Below are 12,378 nucleotides of genomic sequence, written 5' to 3'. Positions count from 1 at the left end.
ACACCCGGGCTATAGGAAATGCTGTGACGTGGGGAATTCTTCTTTTTCCATCAGCATGTGATGAGCAGGGATTTGGGCCTTTGGTTTATATTTTTGATCAGAAACGCGTTTGTGTTGACAGAAGAGATTTGGCGACTTCTATGAAAATGATCTCATAGCAGAGGATGGTTTCGATCCATCGACCTCTGGGTTATGGGCCCAGCACGCTTCCGCTGCGCCACTCTGCTGCTGGACGCTGCTACCTTGAGGAGAATTGTACTTATCGACTGACTTTTGAAAAGTGACTAGAAGGGAGGGTGTCTATGGGATGGAATCCGACAGCAGGATCTTATTGTCGGCAACTTGAGCTCTACTGAGCACCGGCAATTGTCTCTTTGTTTTTGCTGATTTCTTTTTGTCATATTATGTTCAAAGGTTCCCCTGAGGAACCTGCGCCTGGCCTGGCTGGGAGTTCCCGTGGAAAGGCCAGACATCTGCGTCTCTGTGGCGCAATCGGTTAGCGCGTTCGGCTGTTAACCGAAAGGTTGGTGGTTCAAGCCCACCCAGGGACGTGGGCCACTTTTGCTTGAGTAGCATGCTACGGGGGAAGAAGATTCCACGTTGGCTTTCATCTGCTCTTCCAATAAAAAGCCCTGTTGCTTGCTCGCTACCTACCTTTTGAACTCCCTAGATACTACAGAAGAGACCTTTCTAAAAGAGCTCTTTGTCGATAGAGGGAAGGAGCTTAGCCGTGTTTTCCCAGGAACCATGGTCTCTTTTGCTGGCATCGCATGTTATGGGTGGAAAAGATTCCATGTTTGGTTTCAGCTGACCTGCTCTCCCAACAAGTAAATCTCTGTTGCTCTCTGCCTTTGTTTTGACCTCCTCGGGTACAACGGAGGAAACCTTTCTAAAAGACCTGTTGTAGATGGACAGAAGGAGCATACCGGTGGCTGTGTTGACCAGGAGGATGAACCATCCGATAGAATTCACAAAAAATTCCTTCGAGCCGGAATTGAACCAGCGACCTAAGGATTGCTGATTTACTGCTACAGTCCTCCGCTCTACCAGCTGAGCTATCGAAGGCATGTTTTGCTCATGCTTGAAAGCCTCCTAGTTTTAGCTGTTGGAGCCTTGAGCATGAGGTAAAAAGAAACTCTCTACTACCATGTGAAAAAAACAAAATCAGCTTTGGAGAATGCAGGCATCGATCCCGCTACCTCTCGCATGCTAAGCGAGCGCTCTACCACTTGAGCTAATCCCCCCTGGCATGGTAGACTTGCCTTTACTTTCTTCCCACACCCTGTGGTGGCTTTCACATAAAGTCAGGTGTGACGTTGCATTGTTACATGGCAACTGATTTCTGAAAAGTAGATCGCTTTTTTTTTTTTTTTTTTTTTTTTTTAAGTGCGGATACCATTTTGCCATAGTAGAAGATCATCGGAGGAATTTATAGGGTGACGGGGGGCTTATGAATACATGCACACCTCTTCCAAGCAAACCCTTTGCACATATGTGCAGAACTGAGTGGTAAGGCATGAAAAAAGCCTTAATAATTTGGAGAAGAAAGTTGCGATGCAGCAAATACGCATGCAGAGCCATTGGTCTTTTTGGCTGTGGGGCTGAAAAACACCCGGGCTATAGGAAATGCTGTGACGTGGGGAATTCTTCTTTTTCCATCAGCATGTGATGAGCAGGGATTTGGGCCTTTGGTTTATATTTTTGATCAGAAACGCGTTTGTGTTGACAGAAGAGATTTGGCGACTTCTATGAAAATGATCTCATAGCAGAGGATGGTTTCGATCCATCGACCTCTGGGTTATGGGCCCAGCACGCTTCCGCTGCGCCACTCTGCTGCTGGATGCTGCTACCTTGAGGAGAATTGTACTTATCGACTGACTTTTGAAAAGTGACTAGAAGGGAGGGTGTCTATGGGATGGAATCCGACAGCAGGATCTTATTGTCGGCAACTTGAGCTCTACTGAGCACCGGCAATTGTCTCTTTGTTTTTGCTGATTTCTTTTTGTCATATTATGTTCAAAGGTTCCCCTGAGGAACCTGCGCCTGGCCTGGCTGGGAGTTCCCGTGGAAAAGCCAGACATCTGCGTCTCTGTGGCGCAATCGGTTAGCGTGTTCGGCTGTTAACCGAAAGGTTGGTGGTTCAAGCCCACCCAGGGACGTAGGCCACTTTTGCTTGAGTAGCATGCTACGGGGGAAGAAGATTCCACGTTGGCTTTCATCTGCTCTTCCAATAAAAAGCCCTGTTGCTTGCTCGCTACCTACCTTTTGAACTCCCTAGATACTACAGAAGAGACCTTTCTAAACGAGCTCTTTGTCGATAGAGGGAAGGAGCTTAGCCGTGTTTTCCCAGGAACCATGGTCTCTTTTGCTGGCATCGCATGTTATGGGTGGAAAAGATTCCATGTTGGGTTTCAGCTGAGCTGCTCTCCCAACAAGTAAATCTCTGTTGCTCTCTGCCTTTGTTTTGACCTCCTCGGGTACAACGGAGGAAACCTTTCTAAAAGACCTGTTGTAGATGGACAGAAGGAGCATACCGGTGGCTGTGTTGACCAGGAGGATGAACCATCCGATAGAATTCACAAAAAATTCCTTCGAGCCGGAATTGAACCAGCGACCTAAGGATTGCTGATTTACTGCTACAGTCCTCCGCTCTACCAGCTGAGCTATCGAAGGCATGTTTTGCTCATGCTTGAAAGCCTCCTAGTTTTAGCTGTTGGAGCCTTGAGCATGAGGTAAAAAGAAACTCTCGACTACCATGTGAAAAAAACAAAATCAGCTTTGGAGAATGCGGGCATCGATCCCGCTACCTCTCTCATGCTAAGCGAGCGCTCTACCACTTGAGCTAATCCCCCCTGGCATGGTAGACTTGCCTTTACTTTCTTCCCACACCCTGTGGTGGCTTTCACATAAAGTCAGGTGTGACGTTGCATTGTTACATGGCAACTGATTTCTGAAAAGTAGATCGCTTTTTTTTTTTTTTTTTTAAGTGCGGATACCATTTTGCCATAGTAGAAGATCATCGGAGGAGTTTATAGGGTGACGGGGGGCTTATGAATACATGCACACCTCTTCCAAGCAAACCCTTTGCACATATGTGCAGAACTGAGTGGTAAGGCATGAAAAAAGCCTTAATAATTTGGAGAAGAAAGTTGCGATGCAGCAAATACGCATGCAGAGCCATTGGTCTTTTTGGCTGTGGGGCTGAAAAACACCCGGGCTATAGGAAATGCTGTGACGTGGGGAATTCTTCTTTTTCCATCAGCATGTGATGAGCAGGGATTTGGGCCTTTGCACCCAGGGATGTGGGCCACTTTTGCTTGAGTAGCATGCTACGGGGGAAGAAGATTCCACGTTGGCTTTCATCTGCTCTTCCAATAAAAAGCCCTGTTGCTTGCTCGCTACCTACCTTTTGAACTCCCTAGATACTACAGAAGAGACCTTTCTAAAAGAGCTCTTTGTCGATAGAGGGAAGGAGCTTAGCCGTGTTTTCCCAGGGACCATGGTCTCTTTTGCTGGCATCGCATGTTATGGGTGGAAAAGATTCCATGTTGGGTTTCAGCTGACCTGCTCTCCCAACAAGTAAATCTCTGTTGCTCTCTGCCTTTGTTTTGACCTCCTCGGGTACAACGGAGGAAACCTTTCTAAAAGACCTGTTGTAGATGGACAGAAGGAGCATACCGGTGGCTGTGTTGACCAGGAGGATGAACCATCCGATAGAATTCACAAAAAATTCCTTCGAGCCGGAATTGAACCAGCGACCTAAGGATTGCTGATTTACTACTACAGTCCTCCGCTCTACCAGCTGAGCTATCGAAGGCATGTTTTGCTCATGCTTGAAAGCCTCCTAGTTTTAGCTGTTGGAGCCTTGAGCATGAGGTAAAAAGAAACTCTTGACTACCATGTGAAAAAAACAAAATCAGCTTTGGAGAATGCGGGCATCGATCCCGCTACCTCTCGCATGCTAAGCGAGCGCTCTACCACTTGAGCTAATCCCCCCTGGCATGGTAGACTTGCCTTTACTTTCTTCCCACACCCTGTGGTGGCTTTCACATAAAGTCAGGTGTGACGTTGCATTGTTACATGGCAACTGATTTCTGAAAAGTAGATCGCTTTTTTTTTTTTTTTTTTTTTTTAAGTGCGGATACCATTTTGCCATAGTAGAAGATCATCGGAGGAGTTTATAGGGTGACGGGGGGCTTATGAATACATGCACACCTCTTCCAAGCAAACCCTTTGCACATATGTGCAGAACTGAGTGGTAAGGCATGAAAAAAGCCTTAATAATTTGGAGAAGAAAGTTGCGATGCAGCAAATACGCATGCAGAGCCATTGGTCTTTTTGGCTGTGGGGCTGAAAAACACCCGGGCTATAGGAAATGCTGTGACGTGGGGAATTCTTCTTTTTCCATCAGCATGTGTTGAGCAGGGATTTGGGCCTTTGCACCCAGGGATGTGGGCCACTTTTGCTTGAGTAGCATGCTACGGGGGAAGAAGATTCCACGTTGGCTTTCATCTGCTCTTCCAATAAAAAGCCCTGTTGCTTGCTCGCTACCTACCTTTTGAACTCCCTAGATACTACAGAAGAGACCTTTCTAAAAGAGCTCTTTGTCGATAGAGGGAAGGAGCTTAGCCGTGTTTTCCCAGGAACCATGGTCTCTTTTGCTGGCATCGCATGTTATGGGTGGAAAAGATTCCATGTTTGGTTTCAGCTGACCTGCTCTCCCAACAAGTAAATCTCTGTTGCTCTCTGCCTTTGTTTTGACCTCCTCGGGTACAACGGAGGAAACCTTTCTAAAAGACCTGTTGTAGATGGACAGAAGGAGCATACCGGTGGCTGTGTTGACCAGGAGGATGAACCATCCGATAGAATTCACAAAAAATTCCTTCGAGCCGGAATTGAACCAGCGACCTAAGGATTGCTGATTTACTACTACAGTCCTCCGCTCTACCAGCTGAGCTATCGAAGGCATGTTTTGCTCATGCTTGAAAGCCTCCTAGTTTTAGCTGTTGGAGCCTTGAGCATGAGGTAAAAAGAAACTCTTGACTACCATGTGAAAAAAACAAAATCAGCTTTGGAGAATGCGGGCATCGATCCCGCTACCTCTCGCATGCTAAGCGAGCGCTCTACCACTTGAGCTAATCCCCCCTGGCATGGTAGACTTGCCTTTACTTTCTTCCCACACCCTGTGGTGGCTTTCACATAAAGTCAGGTGTGACGTTGCATTGTTACATGGCAACTGATTTCTGAAAAGTAGATCGCTTTTTTTTTTTTTTTAAGTGCGGATACCATTTTGCCATAGTAGAAGATCATCGGAGGAGTTTATAGGGTGACGGGGGGCTTATGAATACATGCACACCTCTTCCAAGCAAACCCTTTGCACATATGTGCAGAACTGAGTGGTAAGGCATGAAAAAAGCCTTAATAATTTGGAGAAGAAAGTTGCGATGCAGCAAATACGCATGCAGAGCCATTGGTCTTTTTGGCTGTGGGGCTGAAAAACACCCGGGCTATAGGAAATGCTCTGACGTGGGGAATTCTTCTTTTTCCATCAGCATGTGATGAGCAGGGATTTGGGCCTTTGCACCCAGGGATGTGGGCCACTTTTGCTTGAGTAGCATGCTACGGGGGAAGAAGATTCCACGTTGGCTTTCATCTGCTCTTCCAATAAAAAGCCCTGTTGCTTGCTCGCTACCTACCTTTTGAACTCCCTAGATACTACAGAAGAGACCTTTCTAAAAGAGCTCTTTGTCGATAGAGGGAAGGAGCTTAGCCGTGTTTTCCCAGGAACCATGGTCTCTTTTGCTGGCATCGCATGTTATGGGTGGAAAAGATTCCATGTTGGGTTTCAGCTGAGCTGCTCTCCCAACAAGTAAATCTCTGTTGCTCTCTGCCTTTGTTTTGACCTCCTCGGGTACAACGGAGGAAACCTTTCTAAAAGACCTGTTGTAGATGGACAGAAGGAGCATACCGGTGGCTGTGTTGACCAGGAGGATGAACCATCCGATAGAATTCACAAAAAATTCCTTCGAGCCGGAATTGAACCAGCGACCTAAGGATTGCTGATTTACTGCTACAGTCCTCCGCTCTACCAGCTAAGCTATCGAAGGCATGTTTTGCTCATGCTTGAAAGCCTCCTAGTTTTAGCTGTTGGAGCCTTGAGCATGAGGTAAAAAGAAACTCTCGACTACCATGTGAAAAAAACAAAATCAGCTTTGGAGAATGCGGGCATCGATCCCGCTACCTCTCGCATGCTAAGCGAGCGCTCTACCACTTGAGCTAATCCCCCCTGGCATGGTAGACTTGCCTTTACTTTCTTCCCATACCCTGTGGTGGCTTTCACATAAAGTCAGGTGTGACGTTGCATTGTTACATGGCAACTGATTTCTGAAAAGTAGATCGCTTTTTTTTTTTATTTTTTTTTTTAAGTGCGGATACCATTTTGCCATAGTAGAAGATCATCGGAGGAGTTTATAGGGTGACGGGGGGCTTATGAATACATGCACACCTCTTCCAAGCAAACCCTTTGCACATATGTGCAGAACTGAGTGGTAAGGCATGAAAAAAGCCTTAATAATTTGGAGAAGAAAGTTGCGATGCAGCAAATACGCATGCAGAGCCATTGGTCTTTTTGGCTGTGGGGCTGAAAAACACCCGGGCTATAGGAAATGCTGTGACGTGGGGAATTCTTCTTTTTCCATCAGCATGTGATGAGCAGGGATTTGGGCCTTTGGTTTATATTTTTGATCAGAAACGCGTTTGTGTTGACAGAAGAGATTTGGCGACTTCTATGAAAATGATCTCATAGCAGAGGATGGTTTCGATCCATCGACCTCTGGGTTATGGGCCCAGCACGCTTCCGCTGCGCCACTCTGCTGCTGGATGCTGCTACCTTGAGGAGAATTGTACTTATCGACTGACTTTTGAAAAGTGACTAGAAGGGAGGGTGTCTATGGGATGGAATCCGACAGCAGGATCTTATTGTCGGCAACTTGAGCTCTACTGAGCACCGGCAATTGTCTCTTTGTTTTTGCTGATTTCTTTTTGTCATATTATGTTCAAAGGTTCCCCTGAGGAACCTGCGCCTGGCCTGGCTGGGAGTTCCCGTGGAAAGGCCAGACATCTGCGTCTCTGTGGCGCAATCGGTTAGCGCGTTCGGCTGTTAACTGAAAGGTTGGTGGTTCAAGCCCTCCCAGGGTCGTGGGCCACTTTTGCTTGAGTAGCATGCTACGGGGGAAGAAGATTCCACGTTGGCTTTCATCTGCTCTTCCAATAAAAAGCCCTGTTGCTTGCTCGCTACCTACCTTTTGAACTCCCTAGATACTACAGAAGAGACCTTTCTAAACGAGCTCTTTGTCGATAGAGGGAAGGAGCTTAGCCGTGTTTTCCCAGGAACCATGGTCTCTTTTGCTGGCATCGCATGTTATGGGTGGAAAAGATTCCATGTTGGGTTTCAGCTGAGCTGCTCTCCCAACAAGTAAATCTCTGTTGCTCTCTGCCTTTGTTTTGACCTCCTCGGGTACAACGGAGGAAACCTTTCTAAAAGACCTGTTGTAGATGGACAGAAGGAGCATACCGGTGGCTGTGTTGACCAGGAGGATGAACCATCCGATAGAATTCACAAAAAATTCCTTCGAGCCGGAATTGAACCAGCGACCTAAGGATTGCTGATTTACTGCTACAGTCCTCCGCTCTACCAGCTAAGCTATCGAAGGCATGTTTTGCTCATGCTTGAAAGCCTCCTAGTTTTAGCTGTTGGAGCCTTGAGCATGAGGTAAAAAGAAACTCTCGACTACCATGTGAAAAAAACAAAATCAGCTTTGGAGAATGCGGGCATCGATCCCGCTACCTCTCGCATGCTAAGCGAGCGCTCTACCACTTGAGCTAATCCCCCCTGGCATGGTAGACTTGCCTTTACTTTCTTCCCACACCCTGTGGTGGCTTTCACATAAAGTCAGGTGTGACGTTGCATTGTTACATGGCAACTGATTTCTGAAAAGTAGATCGCTTTTTTTTTTTTTTTTTTTTTTTTAAGTGCGGATACCATTTTGCCATAGTAGAAGATCATCGGAGGAGTTTATAGGGTGACGGGGGGCTTATGAATACATGCACACCTCTTCCAAGCAAACCCTTTGCACATATGTGCAGAACTGAGTGGTAAGGCATGAAAAAAGCCTTAATAATTTGGAGAAGAAAGTTGCGATGCAGCAAATACGCATGCAGAGCCATTGGTCTTTTTGGCTGTGGGGCTGAAAAACACCCGGGCTATAGGAAATGCTGTGACGTGGGGAATTCTTCTTTTTCCATCAGCATGTGATGAGCAGGGATTTGGGCCTTTGGTTTATATTTTTGATCAGAAACGCGTTTGTGTTGACAGAAGAGATTTGGCGACTTCTATGAAAATGATCTCATAGCAGAGGATGGTTTCGATCCATCGACCTCTGGGTTATGGGCCCAGCACTCTTCCGCTGCGCCAATCTGCTGATGGATGCTGCAACCTTGAGGAGAATTGTACTTATCGACTGACTTTTGAAAAGTGACTAGAAGGGAGGGTGTCTATGGGATGGAATCCGACAGCAGGATCTTATTGTCGGCAACTTGAGCTCTACTGAGCACCGGCAATTGTCTCTTTGTTTTTGCTGATTTCTTTTTGTCATATTATGTTCAAAGGTTCCCCTGAGGAACCTGCGCCTGGCCTGGCTGGGAGTTCCCGTGGAAAGGCCAGACATCTGCGTCTCTGTGGCGCAATCGGTTAGCGCGTTCGGCTGTTAACCGAAAGGTTGGTGGTTCAAGCCCACCCAGGGACGTGGGCCACTTTTGCTTGAGTAGCATGCTACGGGGGAAGAAGATTCCACGTTGGCTTTCATCTGCTCTTCCAATAAAAAGCCCTGTTGCTTGCTCGCTACCTACCTTTTGAACTCCCTAGATACTACAGAAGAGACCTTTCTAAAAGAGCTCTTTGTCGATAGAGGGAAGGAGCTTAGCCGTGTTTTCCCAGGAACCATGGTCTCTTTTGCTGGCATCGCATGTTATGGGTGGAAAAGATTCCATGTTTGGTTTCAGCTGACCTGCTCTCCCAACAAGTAAATCTCTGTTGCTCTCTGCCTTTGTTTTGACCTCCTCGGGTACAACGGAGGAAACCTTTCTAAAAGACCTGTTGTAGATGGACAGAAGGAGCATACCGGTGGCTGTGTTGACCAGGAGGATGAACCATGCGATAGAATTCACAAAAAATTCCTTCGAGCCGGAATTGAACCAGCGACCTAAGGATTGCTGATTTACTACTACAGTCCTCCGCTCTACCAGCTGAGCTATCGAAGGCATGTTTTGCTCATGCTTGAAAGCCTCCTAGTTTTAGCTGTTGGAGCCTTGAGCATGAGGTAAAAAGAAACTCTTGACTACCATGTGAAAAAAACAAAATCAGCTTTGGAGAATGCGGGCATCGATCCCGCTACCTCTCGCATGCTAAGCGAGCGCTCTACCACTTGAGCTAATCCCCCCTGGCATGGTAGACTTGCCTTTACTTTCTTCCCACACCCTGTGGTGGCTTTCACATAAAGTCAGGTGTGACGTTGCATTGTTACATGGCAACTGATTTCTGAAAAGTAGATCGCTTTTTTTTTTTTTTTTTTTTTTAAGTGCGGATACCATTTTGCCATAGTAGAAGATCATCGGAGGAGTTTATAGGGTGACGGGGGGCTTATGAATACATGCACACCTCTTCCAAGCAAACCCTTTGCACATATGTGCAGAACTGAGTGGTAAGGCATGAAAAAAGCCTTAATAATTTGGAGAAGAAAGTTGCGATGCAGCAAATACGCATGCAGAGCCATTGGTCTTTTTGGCTGTGGGGCTGAAAAACACCCGGGCTATAGGAAATGCTGTGACGTGGGGAATTCTTCTTTTTCCATCAGCATGTGATGAGCAGGGATTTGGGCCTTTGGTTTATATTTTTGATCAGAAACGCGTTTGTGTTGACAGAAGAGATTTGGCGACTTCTATGAAAATGATCTCATAGCAGAGGATGGTTTCGATCCATCGACCTCTGGGTTATGGGCTCAGCACGCTTCCGCTGCGCTACTCTGCTGCTGGATGCTGCTACCTTGAGGAGAATTGTACTTATCGACTGACTTTTGAAAAGTGACTAGAAGGGAGGGTGTCTATGGGATGGAATCCGACAGCAGGATCTTATTGTCGGCAACTTGAGCTCTACTGAGCACCGGCAATTGTCTCTTTGTTTTTGCTGATTTCTTTTTGTCATATTATGTTCAAAGGTTCCCCTGAGGAACCTGCGCCTGGCCTGGCTGGGAGTTCCCGTGGAAAGGCCAGACATCTGCGTCTCTGTGGCGCAATCGGTTAGCGCGTTCGGCTGTTAACTGAAAGGTTGGTGGTTCAAGCCCACCCAGGGACGTGGGCCACTTTTGCTTGAGTAGCATGCTACGGGGGAAGAAGATTCCACGTTGGCTTTCATCTGCTCTTCCAATAAAAAGCCCTGTTGCTTGCTCGCTACCTACCTTTTGAACTCCCTAGATACTACAGAAGAGACCTTTCTAAACGAGCTCTTTGTCGATAGAGGGAAGGAGCTTAGCCGTGTTTTCCCAGGAACCATGGTCTCTTTTGCTGGCATCGCATGTTATGGGTGGAAAAGATTCCATGTTGGGTTTCAGCTGAGCTGCTCTCCCAACAAGTAAATCTCTGTTGCTCTCTGCCTTTGTTTTGACCTCCTCGGGTACAACGGAGGAAACCTTTCTAAAAGACCTGTTGTAGATGGACAGAAGGAGCATACCGGTGGCTGTGTTGACCAGGAGGATGAACCATCCGATAGAATTCACAAAAAATTCCTTCGAGCCGGAATTGAACCAGCGACCTAAGGATTGCTGATTTACTGCTACAGTCCTCCGCTCTACCAGCTGAGCTATCGAAGGCATGTTTTGCTCATGCTTGAAAGCCTCCTAGTTTTAGCTGTTGGAGCCTTGAGCATGAGGTAAAAAGAAACTCTCGACTACCATGTGAAAAAAACAAAATCAGCTTTGGAGAATGCGGGCATCGATCCTGCTACCTCTCGCATGCTAAGCGAGCGCTCTACCACTTGAGCTAATCCCCCCTGGCATGGTAGACTTGCCTTTACTTTCTTCCCACACCCTGTGGTGGCTTTCACATAAAGTCAGGTGTGACGTTGCATTGTTACATGGCAACTGATTTCTGAAAAGTAGATCGCTTTTTTTTTTTTTTTTTTTTTTAAGTGCGGATACCATTTTGCCTTAGTAGAAGATCATCGGAGGAGTTTATAGGGTGACGGGGGGCTTATGAATACATGCACACCTCTTCCAAGCAAACCCTTTGCACATATGTGCAGAACTGAGTGGTAAGGCATGAAAAAAGCCTTAATAATTTGGAGAAGAAAGTTGCGATGCAGCAAATACGCATGCAGAGCCATTGGTCTTTTTGGCTTTGGGGCTGAAAAACACCCGGGCTATAGGAAATGCTGTGACGTGGGGAATTCTTCTTTTTCCATCAGCATGTGATGAGCAGGGATTTGGGCCTTTGGTTTATATTTTTGATCAGAAACGCGTTTGTGTTGACAGAAGAGATTTGGCGACTTCTATGAAAATGATCTCATAGCAGAGGATGGTTTCGATCCATCGACCTCTGGGTTATGGGCTCAGCACGCTTCCGCTGCGCCACTCTGCTGCTGGATGCTGCTACCTTGAGGAGAATTGTACTTATCGACTGACTTTTGAAAAGTGACTAGAAGGGAGGGTGTCTATGGGATGGAATCCGACAGCAGGATCTTATTGTCGGCAACTTGAGCTCTACTGAGCACCGGCAATTGTCTCTTTGTTTTTGCTGATTTCTTTTTGTCATATTATGTTCAAAGGTTCCCCTGAGGAACCTGCGCCTGGCCTGGCTGGGAGTTCCCGTGGAAAGGCCAGACATCTGCGTCTCTGTGGCGCAATCGGTTAGCGCGTTCGGCTGTTAACTGAAAGGTTGGTGGTTCAAGCCCACCCAGGGACGTGGGCCACTTTTGCTTGAGTAGCATGCTACGGGGGAAGAAGATTCCACGTTGGCTTTCATCTGCTCTTCCAATAAAAAGCCCTATTGCTTGCTCGCTACCTACCTTTTGAACTCCCTAGATACTACAGAAGAGACCTTTCTAAACGAGCTCTTTGTCGATAGAGGGAAGGAGCTTAGCCGTGTTTTCCCAGGAACCATGGTCTCTTTTGCTGGCATCGCATGTTATGGGTGGAAAAGATTCCATGTTGGGTTTCAGCTGAGCTGCTCTCCCAACAAGTAAATCTCTGTTGCTCTCTGCCTTTGTTTTGACCTCCTCGGGTACAACGGAGGAAACCTTTCTAAAAGACCTGTTGTAGATGGACAGAA

General features: G+C 46.8%; 15 non-coding genes across 15 annotated transcripts; 2 read left to right on the top strand and 13 right to left on the bottom strand.

Annotated features, from left to right (window-relative positions):
* The first annotated feature begins 477 nt into the window (after positions 1 to 477).
* TRNAN-GUU (transfer RNA asparagine (anticodon GUU)) lies at positions 478 to 551 on the top strand. The gene has a single exon. It is a non-coding gene; the product is annotated as a tRNA-Asn (tRNA).
* Positions 552 to 979: 428 nt separating this feature from the next.
* On the bottom strand, positions 980 to 1,065 carry TRNAY-GUA (transfer RNA tyrosine (anticodon GUA)). Its single transcript is given in 2 exon segments — positions 980 to 1,015; positions 1,029 to 1,065. It is a non-coding gene; the product is annotated as a tRNA-Tyr (tRNA).
* A 1,522-nt stretch (positions 1,066 to 2,587) lies between these two features.
* TRNAY-GUA (transfer RNA tyrosine (anticodon GUA)) lies at positions 2,588 to 2,673 on the bottom strand. Its single transcript is given in 2 exon segments — positions 2,588 to 2,623; positions 2,637 to 2,673. It is a non-coding gene; the product is annotated as a tRNA-Tyr (tRNA).
* A 1,058-nt stretch (positions 2,674 to 3,731) lies between these two features.
* Positions 3,732 to 3,817, bottom strand: TRNAY-GUA (transfer RNA tyrosine (anticodon GUA)). The gene is given in 2 exon segments: positions 3,732 to 3,767; positions 3,781 to 3,817. It is a non-coding gene; the product is annotated as a tRNA-Tyr (tRNA).
* A 106-nt stretch (positions 3,818 to 3,923) lies between these two features.
* TRNAA-AGC (transfer RNA alanine (anticodon AGC)) lies at positions 3,924 to 3,996 on the bottom strand. Its single transcript has one exon. It is a non-coding gene; the product is annotated as a tRNA-Ala (tRNA).
* Positions 3,997 to 4,880: 884 nt separating this feature from the next.
* On the bottom strand, positions 4,881 to 4,966 carry TRNAY-GUA (transfer RNA tyrosine (anticodon GUA)). Its single transcript is given in 2 exon segments — positions 4,881 to 4,916; positions 4,930 to 4,966. It is a non-coding gene; the product is annotated as a tRNA-Tyr (tRNA).
* A 106-nt stretch (positions 4,967 to 5,072) lies between these two features.
* TRNAA-AGC (transfer RNA alanine (anticodon AGC)) lies at positions 5,073 to 5,145 on the bottom strand. The gene has a single exon. It is a non-coding gene; the product is annotated as a tRNA-Ala (tRNA).
* Positions 5,146 to 6,021: 876 nt separating this feature from the next.
* TRNAY-GUA (transfer RNA tyrosine (anticodon GUA)) lies at positions 6,022 to 6,107 on the bottom strand. The gene is given in 2 exon segments: positions 6,022 to 6,057; positions 6,071 to 6,107. It is a non-coding gene; the product is annotated as a tRNA-Tyr (tRNA).
* A 106-nt stretch (positions 6,108 to 6,213) lies between these two features.
* TRNAA-AGC (transfer RNA alanine (anticodon AGC)) lies at positions 6,214 to 6,286 on the bottom strand. Its single transcript has one exon. It is a non-coding gene; the product is annotated as a tRNA-Ala (tRNA).
* A 1,340-nt stretch (positions 6,287 to 7,626) lies between these two features.
* Positions 7,627 to 7,712, bottom strand: TRNAY-GUA (transfer RNA tyrosine (anticodon GUA)). The gene is given in 2 exon segments: positions 7,627 to 7,662; positions 7,676 to 7,712. It is a non-coding gene; the product is annotated as a tRNA-Tyr (tRNA).
* Positions 7,713 to 7,818: 106 nt separating this feature from the next.
* Positions 7,819 to 7,891, bottom strand: TRNAA-AGC (transfer RNA alanine (anticodon AGC)). Its single transcript has one exon. It is a non-coding gene; the product is annotated as a tRNA-Ala (tRNA).
* An 839-nt stretch (positions 7,892 to 8,730) lies between these two features.
* On the top strand, positions 8,731 to 8,804 carry TRNAN-GUU (transfer RNA asparagine (anticodon GUU)). Its single transcript has one exon. It is a non-coding gene; the product is annotated as a tRNA-Asn (tRNA).
* Positions 8,805 to 9,232: 428 nt separating this feature from the next.
* Positions 9,233 to 9,318, bottom strand: TRNAY-GUA (transfer RNA tyrosine (anticodon GUA)). The gene is given in 2 exon segments: positions 9,233 to 9,268; positions 9,282 to 9,318. It is a non-coding gene; the product is annotated as a tRNA-Tyr (tRNA).
* A 106-nt stretch (positions 9,319 to 9,424) lies between these two features.
* Positions 9,425 to 9,497, bottom strand: TRNAA-AGC (transfer RNA alanine (anticodon AGC)). The gene has a single exon. It is a non-coding gene; the product is annotated as a tRNA-Ala (tRNA).
* Positions 9,498 to 10,836: 1,339 nt separating this feature from the next.
* On the bottom strand, positions 10,837 to 10,922 carry TRNAY-GUA (transfer RNA tyrosine (anticodon GUA)). The gene is given in 2 exon segments: positions 10,837 to 10,872; positions 10,886 to 10,922. It is a non-coding gene; the product is annotated as a tRNA-Tyr (tRNA).
* Positions 10,923 to 12,378: the final 1,456 nt, after the last annotated feature.

The sequence above is a fragment of the Anomaloglossus baeobatrachus genome, unplaced genomic scaffold (genome assembly GCF_048569485.1).
Source record: "Anomaloglossus baeobatrachus isolate aAnoBae1 unplaced genomic scaffold, aAnoBae1.hap1 Scaffold_384, whole genome shotgun sequence".
NCBI classification, from domain to species: domain Eukaryota; kingdom Metazoa; phylum Chordata; class Amphibia; order Anura; family Aromobatidae; genus Anomaloglossus; species Anomaloglossus baeobatrachus.
This window is presented reverse-complemented; position numbering and strand designations above follow the sequence as displayed.